Source organism: Manis pentadactyla, chromosome 14, assembly GCF_030020395.1.
Source record: "Manis pentadactyla isolate mManPen7 chromosome 14, mManPen7.hap1, whole genome shotgun sequence".
NCBI classification, from domain to species: Eukaryota; Metazoa; Chordata; class Mammalia; order Pholidota; family Manidae; genus Manis; species Manis pentadactyla.
Genome location: NC_080032.1, coordinates 20,786,225 through 20,802,503, shown reverse-complemented (window position 1 = coordinate 20,802,503; position 16,279 = coordinate 20,786,225). Strand labels below are relative to the sequence as shown.

General features: G+C 47.5%; 1 protein-coding gene across 2 annotated transcripts in view; it reads left to right on the top strand.

Moving 5' to 3' along the window:
• Window positions 1-2,263: 2,263 nt before the first annotated feature.
• RPH3A (rabphilin 3A) overlaps window positions 2,264-16,279 on the top strand; it is a 90,226-nt gene continuing 76,210 nt past the window's right edge. Inside the window, exons 1-3 of one of the 2 annotated variants that reach the window (XM_057491732.1) lie at window positions 2,264-2,733; window positions 2,890-3,010; window positions 6,214-6,351. The gene's annotated coding sequence lies outside the window, so the exon portion shown is untranslated. The remainder of the gene's footprint in view (window positions 2,734-2,889; window positions 3,011-6,213; window positions 6,352-16,279) is intronic. The other variant, XM_057491731.1, reaches the window with a different exon arrangement.

Here is a 16,279-nt window from a genome sequence, read left to right as displayed (position 1 = left end):
CTGAAGGCCTGGACAGATGCCCAGTATTCAAAACAGTGAAAAGCCCAACTGCTCTAGTTAAACCAGGGTTGGGGTGGGTGCAACTCAGGCCTCCTTTTCACTCCCACAAAGGTCTCTGGGCGCCCTGTTTGGGGGAAAAATTATCAGGGTGGCAAAATACAGGCCTTAGTGTCTGATAGACTCAGGATTTGCATCCCTGCCTCTGCCACTCCCTGGCTCTGTGAGCTGCAGGACTTTACTTCATCTGCCTGGGAGAGACTCAGTCTTCTTATCTGAAAATAGGACAGTAATAGCACCCACCTCGTATAGATGTCTAGGCATTTAGCAGGTGGTAGCTATTTTCATCCCCTGAGGGAGATCTGAATTCATGACAGACCCTTCCAGAACATATGCCTAATGTCCAGGGAAGCTGTGAGGCAGAGTGCACATTCCTTGGGACTATAAGCCAAAAGACCTGGGAACTACTTGGGTTCTAATTCTGCCACTAGCATCCTGTGTGGCTTTAGCCCCTCTCTGGGCTCCTTGAACACCTGAACTTTTCAGGACCTTATGGAGGGACAACTATGTGCCTGGCACTATTCTAAGCACTAGAATACAAGCCTGGCATCTGAAAGGCCTGAGTTCCAGACTTAGCTCTGCTACTTCCTAGCTCTTTGGCTATAAGAAAGTCACTGCCCATCTCTGTCCCCAGTTTCTTCATGTTTAAAGTTGGGGTATTGAACTTGTGGCATAGAGTCTTTGCAGGAAAGATTCAAAAACATCCTGCCAAAAAATGGTAGAATGCATTTAAACTTGACTCAGAGAGAGAGACATTCTGAAGCATAGGCTTTGGAATCACACAACCCTGGGTTTGAATCCTGTGCCATTTACTGTGTAACCTTATACAAAGGACTTAATTTCTTGAGTCTCAGTTTCCTCATCTGCAAAATGAGGATAATAATAGTACCCTCAAAGGGTCCTGGTGAGGATTCAGGGAGATGATACATGTGAAGTTCCTAACATAATGGTTACGCTATGATCAGTTCTCAATAAATGATAGCTGCCATAATTACCACCACCACCATCACCATCATCACCACCAAGACCACCACCACCATCACCATCATGATCATGATCTAAAGTGAAGCTCTAAATGATCTCTAAGATCCTCACTTTTTATGTCTGCTTTTCAAGGGGAAAATTAAGGGACAAAAGTGGTAGCTCACCCTGGACCATCTGAGTGGGACACCTTAGACTAGGGTCCCAGTACAGAGGGTTCTTCTCTTTGTGGAGAGTTCTAAGCAGATCTTGATCTGAGCTTTCCTGTCCTTTCCCCACAGTAAGCAGAAATAGGACCCTTGAGATCTGGAGCCCTGGAAGCCATGGGAATCAATTTCTCTTTGTATATTTCCCCTTTTAGTGACGTTATTTCCTGAAGTTATTTCACTTCAGACGTTATTTCCTTTAGTGATGCGTATTGTCCATACAGTGATTGCACTTCATAAGGCCAGTCTGGACCTTTGAGGGATGGTCTTTGGCCAAGGGTCAATCGTCTGACTTAGACCTATAATCTCCCAGCTTCATCTTGCTCACAACAAATGCTGAAAGGTGAGGCTAACACATACCATCCTGGGTTGACTGTCAATTCCTTTCTCCTTCTGTCAACACATTTGTATCATAGGACAGGTTATGGATCATGGGATCATAGCAGCCCACACTTGGCTGTTCTTATTGTTGCTTTTTGATCTCTTGCTTCTTATCACAGGAGAATTGGGTGGTCATATCCTCATTGTACGGATGGGACTTGGAAACATTACATGACTTTTCCAAGGTCGTAGGCTGGCCATACCTGGTTCCCAGAAACCTGTCAAGTGCTTATTCAACAAAACCATCCTGCCCTTAGGAATTTCCTTTTCCTAAGCCTCATCATCTTATCTTTCTTACCCTGAAACCTGAGGCTCCTGAGGTACAAGTCAGAAATCTGCAGCAATGTGAGTGAGGACAGGTTTGCTGGGCTGATGTTGTTAAGGGAAAAGTCATTCGAAGGCTCCCACACTGGGGTCAAACTCTTCTCTGAGCAGAGATGAGCAGGGAGTGTCCGGGGGCGTGTGAGGGAAAGGGGTGTGCAGTTACCACTCCTTCGCTCTGAGAGTGTCGATATTAGAACAAGCGTGTGACAGGTAGGCTGTCAGTGACTTCACCGTGTGATGTCGAGAAGTCTCTCCCCTTCTCTCCCCTAGACTTCCCCCACTCTGCTCTAACCATCCAATAACTTAACTTCGCTGCCTGAGGGTTCGCTTCCCGCCCATCCCCTTCTCCCCGCATTTTAGCGCTGTCCGCGGTGCTGATCTCCAATCTCCGGCTTGCCATTTCCAACAGCGGGGATCTCTGGTGCGCCCAACCTCCCCCCGCCGGCCTCCAGTCTCTCTTTCTCCAGGCACCTCACACGAAAATCACGGGTGGAAGGCAGGCTTGGTTCCCCCTGCGCCGGGAATCTGCTGCCCCCTCTCTTGCTCACAGAGGGTTTTGCAGCAGTGGTGACAGCAGCCGCTGATTCGGGCTCTGGGGAAGCAATTGATTCGTCTACTGCCAGCAGCCCGGAGTTGCCTACGCGGACCACGGAGAGAAAGAGAGGAACAGGGGAAGGGAGAGGACTCACAGAGTGAAAACCTTCATCCATGTGGAGGACAGTCTGAGGGAGCCTCTGTCTTTGCCTTGTCTATTGACTGGTCTGAGTTCTTTCCTCTTCTGGCAGTGGTATTTCTTTTAGTCTTGGTCCTATATGATTTAGGGGTAGTGTGTGTGTGCATGTGTGCGTGTGTGTGTGTGTGTGTGTGTGTGTGTGCACGCGCATGCTGGATCTTTTATTCTGAGAATGGTAGGAGAGTCAAATGAACAATTTTCTTTCAGGCATCTCCACTGAGCTTTCAAACCAAGTCATCCGGAGTTAGCATCTTCCCACCCAGCAGGGAAGGGAGGAGTTGGCAAGAATTTGGCTCACCCATTCCCCCTGCAATCCTCTGGTGTCGTGGTAAGTAATATTCTTCTCAATTGTGCAAATGGGCTAGGGGTATTGGAATTCTAGTTGTGATGAGGTGTGTACATGAACCGGTGGGATTGAGGGTAGGTGGGAGGGGAGGGATGTTGAGGAATTACCACGTTTATTTGCCCACATTCTGCAGTGTTTGACTGCCTAAGCGGCACCCTAAAGCCAAAAGAGATTTTGGCTCAGTGCCCAAGGAGGGGGGAAAATATGCTCATGTTTTAGGCAATATGATAAGAATTGTGGCTTCTGCCCAATTTGCCCTCTCCTTTGCAGTAGAAGCTGTTGAAAGTAGCCAGCAGTTCTCTGAGTAAATTAACCCTTTGTGTAACTGGTCAGTCTTGCATGGAGGTTCTTTGGGTGTTCTGACCTAGTGGGTGGGTACATTGATGCTAGATGGGGGAGGGTCTCCTGAGATTGGAAGGTTAACTTTTGTGTAGAGTCACCTAGGCACACCAGGTGAGGTTTGCATAGGACAAGGCTCAGATTGTACTGTCTTCCAGGAACAGCTGAGTAGTTGAATTGTGGTGGTTTTTGCAAGCTTGGCTCTTCTAAGCTTCTTGAGATGGGAGACCTGGGAGCCATGAAAGGACCACACTTTGCTTGGCATGAGTGGTCAGACAGGTCACAAGGGAGCAGCCAGCTGCCTGCTGAGCAGATGATGTTTTATTTTCACAGGTGGTGTAACCTGTAAGTGATTGCATGGGGCCAGGGGTGTATCCTCACCAGCCGGTAGGCACTCCACCCTTGCATCTCAGAGTAGGGAAGGAATGGAACATGGTTTTTCCAGATTCTGGGGAAGAGCTCCAGGCTCCAGTTTCTGATCTGTTCCAGGGCAGACCGTAGCCTGCTCTAGTTTCTTTATCTGAGATCCTGATGGGATCCTGAACCAACCTGTTAGTGAGAGGGAAGTAGGTGTCCCTTGTAACTGAATCCAAAAGCTCACATTTAATTTTAAAATGCCTTTGCTGCTAATCTGTGACCCATCAAAAGGAGATTCTCTTTGTTTGCTGCTTGATTACATCTACCTTTCTGGAAATGAATATCCTTATTTTTAGCATCTTCACTATTATCTTACGGGCCACTTCAGGCTCCTGTGTCCCAAAGGATTTCTCTTTAGATTCTTGTTCTTGGAGGTGGGAGGAATGAAACATCAGCCCCAGAGACTGGAGAGCCTGAAATGTAAGCAGGGCCCACTCATTCATTTTCTCCAACCCCAGAGCCAAGTGGGGACGCCAAAATCCTGGGGCATGTGCCTGCTGAGGCAGAGCATGTGAATCAGAAGGGGAGGGCTGCTCTGTGGTTAGTGCCAAAGATTTGGTCCTCAAAATCCCAGGCTTCCCTTGTTGGGTGACCTTGAGGAGGAAGTTGCCTTAGTTTTCTGCCTGGGAAGTCTCAAGTGTAAATGATGAATGCAAGGAAATTTTGTTCAAATCAAGAGCTACAAGATCTGGCCATGGGTGATATTTAAAAATATTTGAGCTTTGGCACATATTGGTCAAATTGGACCATGGCTGGGACTCTGGAGTGGGGGATCTTAGGAGTCCCCTGCTGTGCTGAATGTTAACCCTTTAATCACTGGATTATGGGGAAGTTCAGGGGAAACTCCTGAATCAAGGGAAACATGGGGTCCTCAATGCAACAGTATGGGAGTATTTTAATATTTTAACAACTGTCTCAGCCATGCAGTGCACGCCAGCCTGGCAGAAGTAGCTGGGGCTGGGTTGTTCACATGTGGGTGCTTTTTAAACATCTCCTCACTGCCTCCCAGCCTCGCTTCCTCAGGGGTGGCTAAGATCCAAAAGGCTGCCCTTCCTCCTCCCCATCACATTTGAAATGGTGCATTGTGGTGCACCAGGGAGAGCGAAACAGAAGCTTCTGGAAAGAGCTTTGGACTTGGATGAGGAAACCTGGATTCCATCTTCAGCTGTGCCTCCCCTTTCTGGGCCTCAGTTTCCCCATATGTGCAATGAATGAGTGGTCTAGGAGACTCCAAGGCCCCTTCCAGCTCTGAGGTTCTTTGTCTTTGAGATAGGTGTGCATGTGCATGCATGTTTCTAGGAAAGGTTAGCACTGCATTTGGGAATTTATCATGTGTGTTGAGTAGGTCCTATTTGGGGTGGATCAGAATGGGGTTCTCTTGTGAGAACTCTGCTAAGTTCCTAGAATCCTGTGCTCAGCTAGAGAGGAATCTGCTTTATTTGTGGCTTTAGATACATACACGTACAGACTTTGCAACACTTGAAAGCCCTATAGAGACTTACCCTGGGGGTGGCAGCAAGGAGCCTTCTGAGAACCTCTGCTATGAAAAGATGCATATTCACACAAACACACCATCAGGGATTCATGGACCCTCTCTAATGCCCAATTGAGCACCTTAAGTTCAGAACCTCTGATCTAGTCTGACCCCTTAAGGTGGCCCAGAGAGGGAAGGCAAATTACCCAAGACCACACAGTACGTCATGTCACAGCAACATACAAATCTACTGTCATGAAGACAAGGCATCTTCCCCTTGTTCCTGGCTCTGGCAGGCCCCACAGCCCCCAGGATACAGGAGTGGGGGAGCATTCATCAATGCCTCTTCAGCCTGTGCTGTGGTCTGGAAGCATAGCTGTGGGCATTTCCCTTCTTGCTGGTGGCTGAGAGACAGCGATCAGAGATTCTGCAATTGCAAAAGAGTGGCCTCAAAAGCCAGTCCCACCAGTTTGCTCTGCCTCTTCCCTTTTCTTACAGCCCCTGCACATCCTGGCTGCCTGTCCATGGCTGTGCACTCTGCACTCTGGCTACTCTTGGGGTTTATTTGTAGGATGTGGTATTTACTCTTTATCTTTCTTTCTCTGTGTGTTATAGAGAGTTCGTTACTTTCTAATAAAAACACCATGACACATGGACCTGTCTTCTGCTCTGTATCCCCTTTGGGTGGGGAGCTGGTCTTAAATGCAGACAAATCAGGAGTTGATATGAAAGTGATGAGAAGCAAAAAAGTGTGGTATATTTCTTTAAGCACTGTGGCTGTAACCTAGGACAAATATAAATCTGAGACCCAGTAGTGGTAGGCTGGAGCCGATGAGCTTAAATTATTCAGCTGCCACCCAGGATGGAGATCCTTGACGTGCTGGGAGATCGAAGGAAGCACCACAGAAATAGCCCCCTTCCTTCCTATTCCCCACCCATTTGTCTCCTTAACCAGTTATTTGAGGAGCTGCAGTGTGGGACTCTGGGAGAGCCAGACCTGAGTTCAAATTCTGACTCCAATGCTTCCTTGCTGTGTGACTTCAGGCAAGACCCTTCACCTCTCTGAGGCTGTTTCCTCATTAAGTATATCAAGGTAATATGGCATGGTGGCTAAAAGTGTGGGTTCTGGAAATAGATCTCTCAGGTTTAGATCTTGGGTTCTGGCACTTTCTAGTTGTGTCACTTCACCTCTCTGGGTTTCAATTTTCCATCTGTAAAGTGAGGATAATATAAGAATTGTGAGAATTTTAAGGGTTAATGCTTGCAAAGTGCTTAGTGTTGAGCCTGGACCGGAGTAAGTATCCAATAAATGTCAGCGATGGGGAAGATGCTTGTGATGGGAACAGTGCGATCACCCTGACTGTAGCAAGAGTGGGGTGAGGTACAGGAAGGTGAGGCCTCTGGGCCAGCTGTACAGCTTGGGGCCTGGGAGAGAGGAGACACGGCTTGGCGACAGGGGACTTCCAGCTCCACTTACTCCCTCTGTGGTTTTTATTCAGTTGCTTGAGGTCCTCAGTTTCTTCATCTGTGCACTGGGCATAATGACTTCCTTTCCTAAAGCTTGTGAGGCTCTGAGGAGACAGGGCCGCAGTGAGTGTGGTGGGCAAGCCCTGGAGGAAGGGCCCAGGAGGAGAAGTCCTACTGACTACTCTGAATATTTTGTTCCTCCAAATCCTTGGGAGGATTTGCTGAATCATCCCAACTCAACAGCTCAGAGCCTGTGGGTTTTTTCTGGGAGCTTTTCCTGCCATGGTGCTCCTGTGCTACCAGGCAAGATCCTTACGGGCCATTTTTGGAGTCTGGGCTCTGCAATGAGTGGCATGAATGAATGACTCAGGGAATGAATGAAACCTCAGTTGGTTGACTAGTGGACAGGTCAATCTGGGGAGGTGCTTGTGGTCTGGGGTCCGGCCAGAAGTCTGCATGCAGGAGGCACTTAGTGTTTGTTGGTTTTGATGAGTCATTGGTAAAGAGTTTGGGTGGACTTCGCTTTCATCTCGGATCTGCTACAGGCAAAGAGCAAGCCTCTCCCCCTGCCAGAGTGCTCATGGACATTTATTCATGTGTCACACATTTATTGAGAGCTTATGGCATACCTGTTTGGGAGTGGGGGTGGGTATTGGGAATAAATTGGTGGCAACAATTCCTTTTGGGATTTAGAAAACCCAAGTGGCTGCCTACAAAATGTGACCTCTTGGGGGATGGTACAAAGAGGGCTTCTTTTTGGGGTGTTTTCATGCAGCCCACTAATACCTTAAATTCCATCATTTAGGTTTCATTCTTTGTCTTAAAGTTTTGCTCTTGGGCAAAGAGCGGATATTTTAGGGTGGGATAATGCATCCAGCCTTATTAGCCATTTACACTTTAGTGAGAAGGAGTTGGCAGGTCCCTTCTGAAAAATGTGGGGAGAGCTTTTTGGAAGTGGGGAGTGGAGTCTGCACATACTAAGCTTGCAGGTAAAAGAGAGGACAAAAATAGAGAAAGGCAAATGTTGCTGTATTCACAAGTGAAAAAGCCCTTGATGCCCAAGAAAACTCAAGGCAAATTCTTGTGTTACACCCCAGACCTGCTCCAAAAGGAACTCTGAGGGAGGGCCCTGGAAACTGTGTTTTCACAAGCCTCCACTGTTATAGGTAAAAGAGCTTTTTTGAAATGCATAACACTTTTACAGGTGTTAGTTTTAACAGTTCTAGGTGTGCTGTAAGCCTCAGGCTTTCTGCCAAGGTTCCCTCCACTGCCCAGCCTCCTCCACGGGGTCTGCAGGATAAGATTCAGGCCTGTTGCCTTACAGCACGTACCCCACCATTTACTTTCTGCATCTGAATCCCTCAGTTTCCTATAGAACGGCAAGCAGGACCAAGCAGGGTTGCCCCAGGCAGGAGCCGCTTCTTTCTCAGGCAGGACCAAGGGACTTAGGTTATTAGATGGCTCAGTGGCAAGGAGGCAATGATCAGCCCTTCAGCCTGGCCAGGCCTTTGGGGTTGGAGGGAACAGAGATGGTTTTTCTTAGTCCAACTCAGCTACCCATTTGGGCCGGCAAAATGTGGGAACCAGCAGTGCCGAGACACCAGGCTGCTGTATGCAATGTCACCGTGCTTTCCTCGAAGTAATTGTCTTGCTGTCATTAGTTTTAATGACATAATGCACGCTTAAATCTCATTGTAATGGAGCTGTGTCAGACTCTGCTTTAGTAATCTAGTTAGTGAGTAAGATAACATGCCTCAGGAAGCTGGGGTTTTTGCCCACCTCTCTGCAATTAATCAGCAGGAGGAAACTCATCTGACAGCATCATGATGTGTGGTTTGTGCAGGATCTATTCGGAAAGCCAAGGGAAAAACATCATCTCTCAATGTAATCTGAGTTCATTCAGCTGCTTTTTCTTTCATTTTTTTCTTTCTTTCCTTCTTTCCCTCTTTAATGCACCTGCACAGTGACAAGCAGTAAGTTGTGAATGGAAGCAGCTTTCAGTGGAGAATAGAGATTATATAAGCAGGTTTCGGTGCCAGCCATCGACAGCGGGATGGCGTTCTGTGGCTGCTTGGAAGGAATGGCTTCTCTAAGCGCACTGGGAGCCTTCCACGGGGGATGCTGACAAAAAGCATCTGTGTGGTCCATTCCGTCCCACAGCCTGTCCCGCCTCCCTCCTTGCCCCTGTCCCTGTCCCCCATACCTGTCTGCTTTTTCCTCTGTCACTGTAGCCCTGTGTCTCTAAGTCTCTATCTCTCTCCAACCCCAACCCCTCCCTCATCTGCCCCACCCTTCTAAAATTCCCTTTCTTGGTCAGCCTCTCCTGTCTCCCTGCCACCAGCCTCCTCTTTCCTTTTCTCCCACTCTCTGTCTTCCTCCCTTAGCTCCAGCTTCCTCATCCCACCTTGAATCTCATCCATGCAGACATGCCACAGTGGCTTGTGAAGGGAAGGCATTTGTGAGTCCCTGAGACTCAAGTGAGGTCTCCAAGTTGGGTGACCAACTGTCCTGGCTTACCTGGGACTGCAGGGCTCTTGACATGGAGGACTTGGGGTGTTAAACTGGGAAAGGCTTGGGCAACCCCAGGATGAGTTGGTCACCTTACCTCGAAGTCAAATGCTTGGCATTTTACAGAGCTTTCAAAAGGCCAGGGTGAGTTGCCTGCCCTCCTACTCAGGAGGGACACAGTGGTCTCTGAAGCCCTCCGCAGCCCTGGTGTCCTGGCTCTGGAGCGTGAGGACCTCCCGGGCACACAGAGGCAGGTCAAGCAGGTGGTCAGATGTGGAGTGTACCCTGCAGCAGCGCAGACAGGTCTTACTGATGGATCCTGTGTGGGAGTGAGGGAGGAGCCAGGGCCCACTCCCAGGGGGCAGCACATGTTCCTGGCAGTGGTTCAGCAGCCCCTTGGCTCCAACCAGAGGCCAGTGGTCAAGAGGCAAGACCAACAGGGTGTGCTGAGTGAGGGGGCCTTTCAAGGAAACCTGCAAATGCCCCTTCTATGCTGGCTAAACTGTGCCAGCCCCCTCAGCCCAAAGGAAAGGGCAGCAGTTCAGGGATTTTTCTCCCATGAGCCATGGTGGAACTAAGCTGCCAGTGTTAAGCAGGATATCGAAACTTGGTGAAGGCAACGAAGCCACTGGAGTGACTGCTGCTGCCAGGTCAGGCTGGGGTGTCTGGCCAAGTCTTTCTCCCAGAGGTTTACAGATTGGGCATTTGTGGGCATGGGGATGGGAAAGGCTATTGAACAGGATGGAAGACATGAGCTTCTGGTGTTCACAGCTTTTCCTCTGATCCTTAGAGACCTACCTGTGTTTTACAGAGCCAGCTGGCCCTGGCCGGTGGGAAACATCAGCACTGGGCATGCGCCAAGGGACACAAGGACACCCACTCCAGGGGCAGCCCCTGGAGTGGGAACATGCAACGCGCAGACCACACTTCCTTTGCTTTCAGAAAGGGACTGCTGCTGTTCATTTAGAAATTTTTTTCCTCTTTTGTCCCTTGGAAGGGATTTCTGGCAGGGGCAGTCTGTGTATTATCTGCAGGGGGTTCTGCACGTGTGTCTTCTTCTGAGCAGGGCCTAAGCACTTTGGGGAGCAATCCCCAGGGAGAAATAAACAGTGCTCACATGGTGGTGATCAGGAGGGGGCTTTGCTTCCAATTGTGCTTCTGATAATGTGAGGAGAGCTAGCCTCATTTGTAGCTTCTCAGTTTTCCACAGAGAACTCATCTGCTTGGTAGATTAGCACAGAATTTTTGCTTTGGCACAAGGCCCCGAGAGCTGAGTTATTCTTTATCATTTCCTAGCACATGACTATCATTGATCCTTGCAAGCCTGATTCTCAACTTCTCATTATTTATTCTCTTTTATTCCCATACCCTGCCTCCTCTCCTCATAGACAACCCTCTGTTCTGTTCAATGGGCATCTCTTCTGTTTGTATATGCACCTTCAAAACATGTGGTTTTAATTTATATAAAGGGATGCTGCCCTCTATCTCATTGTTTCTTACCTTTTCAACTCAGCACCATGTTTTTAAGATCCTTCCATATTGCAAGGTGCATGTCTAATCCTTTGCCCCTAATTGTTGCTGTACTCCAAAGCTTAAATCCCCCGTATTTAGCCCATTTTCTTAAATCATGTTAGTTTCCCTCCAGCTACCTGGAACATTCCTGGGACTTTCCTCACACTGGCTAGCCGGGGTTCTCTCAGGACACAAAGACTCATTTTAATAGACATTTAATAGTCATTTGGGAAGTGCAGGCAGATGTTTGATTGTTTAGCTTTTGATTGCTTGCTTAACAAACACTGAGTGTCAGCTCATGATGACAGACCCTAAGGGGATGCAAAGGGAGGCAGTGGTCAAGTCAGTGCGGTCCGAGCCAGGTGGATCTGGGTTTGAATCAGAACTGTAATAACCACTGGCTGTGTGGCCTCAGCAAAGTGACTTTGCCTTTCTGAACCTCAGTTTCTTCCTCTGTAAAATGAGGAAAATAATAGTACTCATTTTGTAAGGTTGTTGAGAGTGAAATGAGCTGATGCATGACATGCTTTATGTAATAAAACTCATTTTTAAATGGCACCCTGTGAGCAGAGGGGTGAATAAATCAGTGCTTTTATCCCTTCCATGTTCTGCTGAATCTACCTGCTGTGTGTATATGTGTTGGCAAGCAGTTTCATGGCTGAGTTGAGACAATGCCCACCCCATTGAGAGGTCATTTCCCCATCTATGTGGAGAGACCCTGGTTCTGTTCCCGAGTCAGTCACGCAAACCACGTGTTCCCCAGGGCCTGGGTTCCTCCTCTAACACTGATGTAGCCTCTGGAAATGGTCTGGTGGCAGCAGAAAGGCTCATCGTGGCCCTGCACACACTCAGAGGGAAATGCTACAGAAGCTGGTAGTGGGGGTCCTCAAACACCCAGAAAGGCCCCCAGGGGCGCTCCAAGGCCCCAGGGTGGGGCAGCCTCAAGCCCTGGAGAAGACTCCCTCTGTTGTCATTCAGCAGGTTTGGAATGGGAGCCTTGTCCCCACTGGGATGCCATGGGGCTCTGATTTCTGGGTGACACAGACTGCAAGGGTGGCCTCAGATTTCCACTCCAGTGCCCTGGGGCTCCCCACCTGCTTTCAGCATTCCATCACGCTCCTGCTAGAAAGACCACTGAGCTAAGTGTCCCTCCAGCTGGGTTCAAGTCCAGCCATGCTGCACAGTAGCTGTATCCTGGGGTTGTGGTTTCATACAGGAGGTGAATGAACCGGAGGCTTATCCACCGAGTCCCAGAGCAGTTGTGGGAGCTATAGACCTTGCACTGTAATTACTTGAGTGAGCTCTTTGAAACCTCACAAAACCCTGAGAGGTAGACATTATGCCCATTTTGCAGACCAGGACTCTGAGGCGATAGACAGGGAAGTCCCAGCTTCCCGAATGCTCGCTGTCAGTAAAGGGGAGATCAGTGACTCAAACCTGGACCTTTTGGACATAAAAGTCAAATACTGAATTTTCATGGCAAGGAAATGAATCTCCCAGGGTGTCATTCTTCTGCTCAGAAAAATGAGATGATAATCAATCACTGCTTCACTTATTGTTCAGAACTGTTGTGAAGATATCAAGCAACTTAGATTATCTTTTTAAAATATAAATCTCTGCAGAAATGGATTCTCTGGTCTTCAGCAACCCCTGGCTTGGATCTAAAGCATGAATGCCATTCAAGTAAAGGACTGGGCCGTGCTAATCAGAAGGAGGCAGCATGCTCAGTGGTTAGAGGCACAGCTGCTGCCTCCAGACCTCCTTGGAATTCTGGCTGGGCTCATTGCCAGCTGGTGACCTTGGGCAAGTTACTTGGCCTCTCTGGCTTCAGTTTACTCACCTGTAAGATGGGAATTATAACAGTACCTCCCTTGTAGGAGTTATGAGGATTACATGAGTTAATACGTACACAGGCACCCAGTACATGGTATGATGTATATATGCTGGCTGTTTATTACCATAAAGGACTTAATTTTTAAAAAAATTACTTCTAGAGTCAATGTTGTTTCACAGTAACCTTCTGAAGGGGAGAGTTGGAATTACTGCTTCCATTTATAAATGAAGGAAGGCAGCCCCATAGAGGTGAACCAATTTCCCAAAGGTCACAAGAAAAAGGGACCAGGAAAAGGTTTATTTTTCAGGGATGACAATGGCCAGGCCACAGAGCTCCAAAACATAACCAGTCCACCAGGCCAATGACAAAAGCGTAAATCTGACAAAAAACAACAAAATGACAGTCGCAGACAGGCTGGAAAAAAGCAGACTATTGATTTGGTGGCCTCAAGATCCTTCCTGATGGGCCCCAGCTTCTGGAGCTGTGAGCACTTCCAGGTGGGTGCCAGAGGATGCCATACCTTCTCTGAGCCACGGAACCCCTGGCCCCCCTGCAATGTACTCTCCCCGCAGGGCGGGCCCCCAGCAGGTGGCTGATGCCCCACGGGGGAGCTGGGGAGCTCCAGGGTAAACAAACAGGGTTCTGTAAGCAACTTCTTATACTTTTTGGGAAGTGGGGACCCCCTCCCCAGTTTCTGTCCCCACTCCCCTGCATGTGCCATCGGCAAACCTTTAGGGTCTCTACTCTTTAGCCCCATCAGGTGTTTGGTTCAAGCCCAGGGTGTGTGTGTGCCAGGCACTGACCTGTTGGGGGTATAGCACAGCAGCTGGGGGCCGAGCACTGGGAGTGCAAGACTTCTTGGGTCAAATCTCCGCTTCACCTCTTTCTAGCTGCACAGATTTGGCCAGTTACCAAAGCTTCCAGTACTGAGCTTTTCCAACTGTAAAATGAGGGTGCTGTTCATATTACATATTTTGTATGTTCTCGTAAGGATCAAATGGGTTCATACAGGCAGAGTTCCAGGACACTATCATCACCACCACTGTTGTTATTTCTTAGCTGCCAATACCAACTTGTTCTCAGATCTTTGGATCTTCCTAATTTTGGAAGGCTCTCAAAGGCCACTTATGCAAGTGGTTCCCAAAATCAGACCTGGTCTGTAACAAAGGTCACCAGCCCTGGTGGAAGAAGGAAAATCAGGCATTTACAGATGGGCAAAATATTGCCAACTAGATTCCCCTAAGACGGATTTTCCTTTACCCTGACATTATGTCTTTTCTGCTCACTTACTATTCAAATATATCCTTTAAAATGAAACATTGGAAATAGCTGGTGATAGTTTCTTTCTTTCTTTTTTTTATTTTTATTTTCATTTTCCTTCCTTGGCAGGTAAAAATAACAGCCAAACAACAAAAGTTGACAGCTCAAGGGAGGCCCCTTCAGCTGGGAAGGGAATTTTACCCACGTGAGAAATCCAAATGTCTGGGAGCTAATTGTGTCCAGACAACTTCAGGGATTATCAAATTTTAGTGTGTGCAAGAATCCCATGGGGGTATTTTCTTAATGCAGATTCTTAAGGCCCATCCCTGGAAATTCTCATTCAGAAGGTTTGGGGTCGTGCTCTGGAATCTGCAGTGTAAAGAGCTTCCTCGGTTGCAGCCAGTCCCCTGGGTTATTCTGGGAAGAATTCTGCTCTTGAGGGTGGATGAATCTTCAGCATGCCCTGGGCAGTGGGCCTCTGGTGTGGGGGGCTCAGCACCCGCAGAGGCCTCCCGTGCATCATTGGACAGGTTCGGTTTACATGTTCACCTTCCCTGATGCTGACTTGGATCTGACCCCTGTTGCTCCTGATCATTTTGCCTTTTGGAGCCAAACTGCAGAAATAAAATTCCTAAGACAGGGCTTGATCCTTAAAAATTAAAAGCACATTAGGAGGTAATTGCATGAGACTAAAAGTCCAAGTTAGTTTTTATTAGGGGGATAATTCAGAAGTGAATGCCAAATCTCCTCTGCCTTGTGATTTTGGGGCCCCTCAACCAACATACAATTACTAAGACATTCAGTTGATAAGTATTTATTGACCATCTACTGCCATGTAGGTCAGATAACCCCAAATCCAAGGTGGACCTTCAATTTCCAATTACCCCAAGACAATGATCAATTCCTCTGCCTCCTGTACAACATTTTACTAGACTGACTTAAATAAGTAACCTGTTAGGAACTAGAAGAAAGGAAACAAAAACCTATATGGTTGTAGATGAGAGGGCCAAATGTATAATATTTATTATGATATTTATAATGTCCATGTATAATATTTGATTCATTCATTGTATTACATACATACTTAAAATCACATATTATGTAAAATAATCAATTAATCCATAAAACTATCTTTTTTCTGCCACTGACCCATATGTAAAAATAGTGAACAAACCAGAAAAATAAGGAAAGCTTATGACTTTAATAAAAGTCATCTACTACAAATACCTTTTGTTGAAGAATGGGAAGAGGAAGAGATAGTGTTCGGAATTGTTTGATGAGTGAAAAGTTTCAAAAGAATTTACTAAACCATTTTGTTATTCAAAATGATGTAAATTGAGAGATATGATGAGAGACATTGGACAGTGTGGAAAGCATTTTAAAGACTTGGATAGAACGTGCATTTCTGTTTTCTGAGGAATATTTGCTTGGGGGATCCTTATCTTCTAGTTGGTTATTTATGGTATTTGCCAGGCACCATGTCACTGCTAGAATATAGCAGAAAACAATTTGGATCTTGTACTTCCTTTCAAGGAGGGAGACATGAATCAGTAATCATGCATATGGATATATAATTAGAACCTGAGACAAGAGTTCTAAAGAGCAGAACACAGAGCTATGAGAGTAAATCGTAAAGAAACCTGACTAATCTGGAAGGCCTTCCCTGAGGGAGTGATATGTCACTCAAGCACTGAAGGGTGAATAGGAGTTAGCCAGGTAAAGAGAGGAGAAAAGAATATTCACGGCAGTGAGAACAGCATGTGCAAAGGCCCTGGGGTGGCATTCAAGGACCTGAGAGAAAGGTGGCATGGCTGGAACACAAGGGGAAGCCCAGTGTAAGATGGGGTTGGTGGTACCAGGGGGGCCATGGTATGGCAACTTGTCTTTATTCTGAGAGCAACTCTGTTTTCACAAGCGAAAGGATGACTTAGTCTGATCTGTTTTGGAAAGGCCTCCCTAGCTGCAGCACAGGATTCACATAAGGAGATTTGACAAGTACTCTAAACTGACCCAGAAAGAGCTTCGTGTACTGACCCAGGCCCCCAGGCCCCACTCTCTTTACAGTCCCAACTCCCTGGAAAGGAGGTGGTCAGGGGACACCAACAAGGGAGCTACTCTGTTCTCCAGTGAACCCTGAGAGTGGGGCTTCCCCCTGTATATGTGCATGGTGAGAGCTGGAGGAGGAGTGGGGAGGAGGTATGGAGAGTTGCCAGCCTACCAGGGTTTAAATCCCAGCTGCTGTGTGACCTTGAGCAAATTACCACCTCCAGGTACCTCAGTTTCCTCATCTGGGAAATGGGGATAACAATAACCTCTACCTCACTGGGTTGTCTTGAGAATTTAACAGGTCAGTATACATAGTCTTTACTTGGAACAGGCATGGCCCATAAGAGGTGCTCAAGAAACACTAGTTAATTTTATTCTGATGGTGATGATGGCA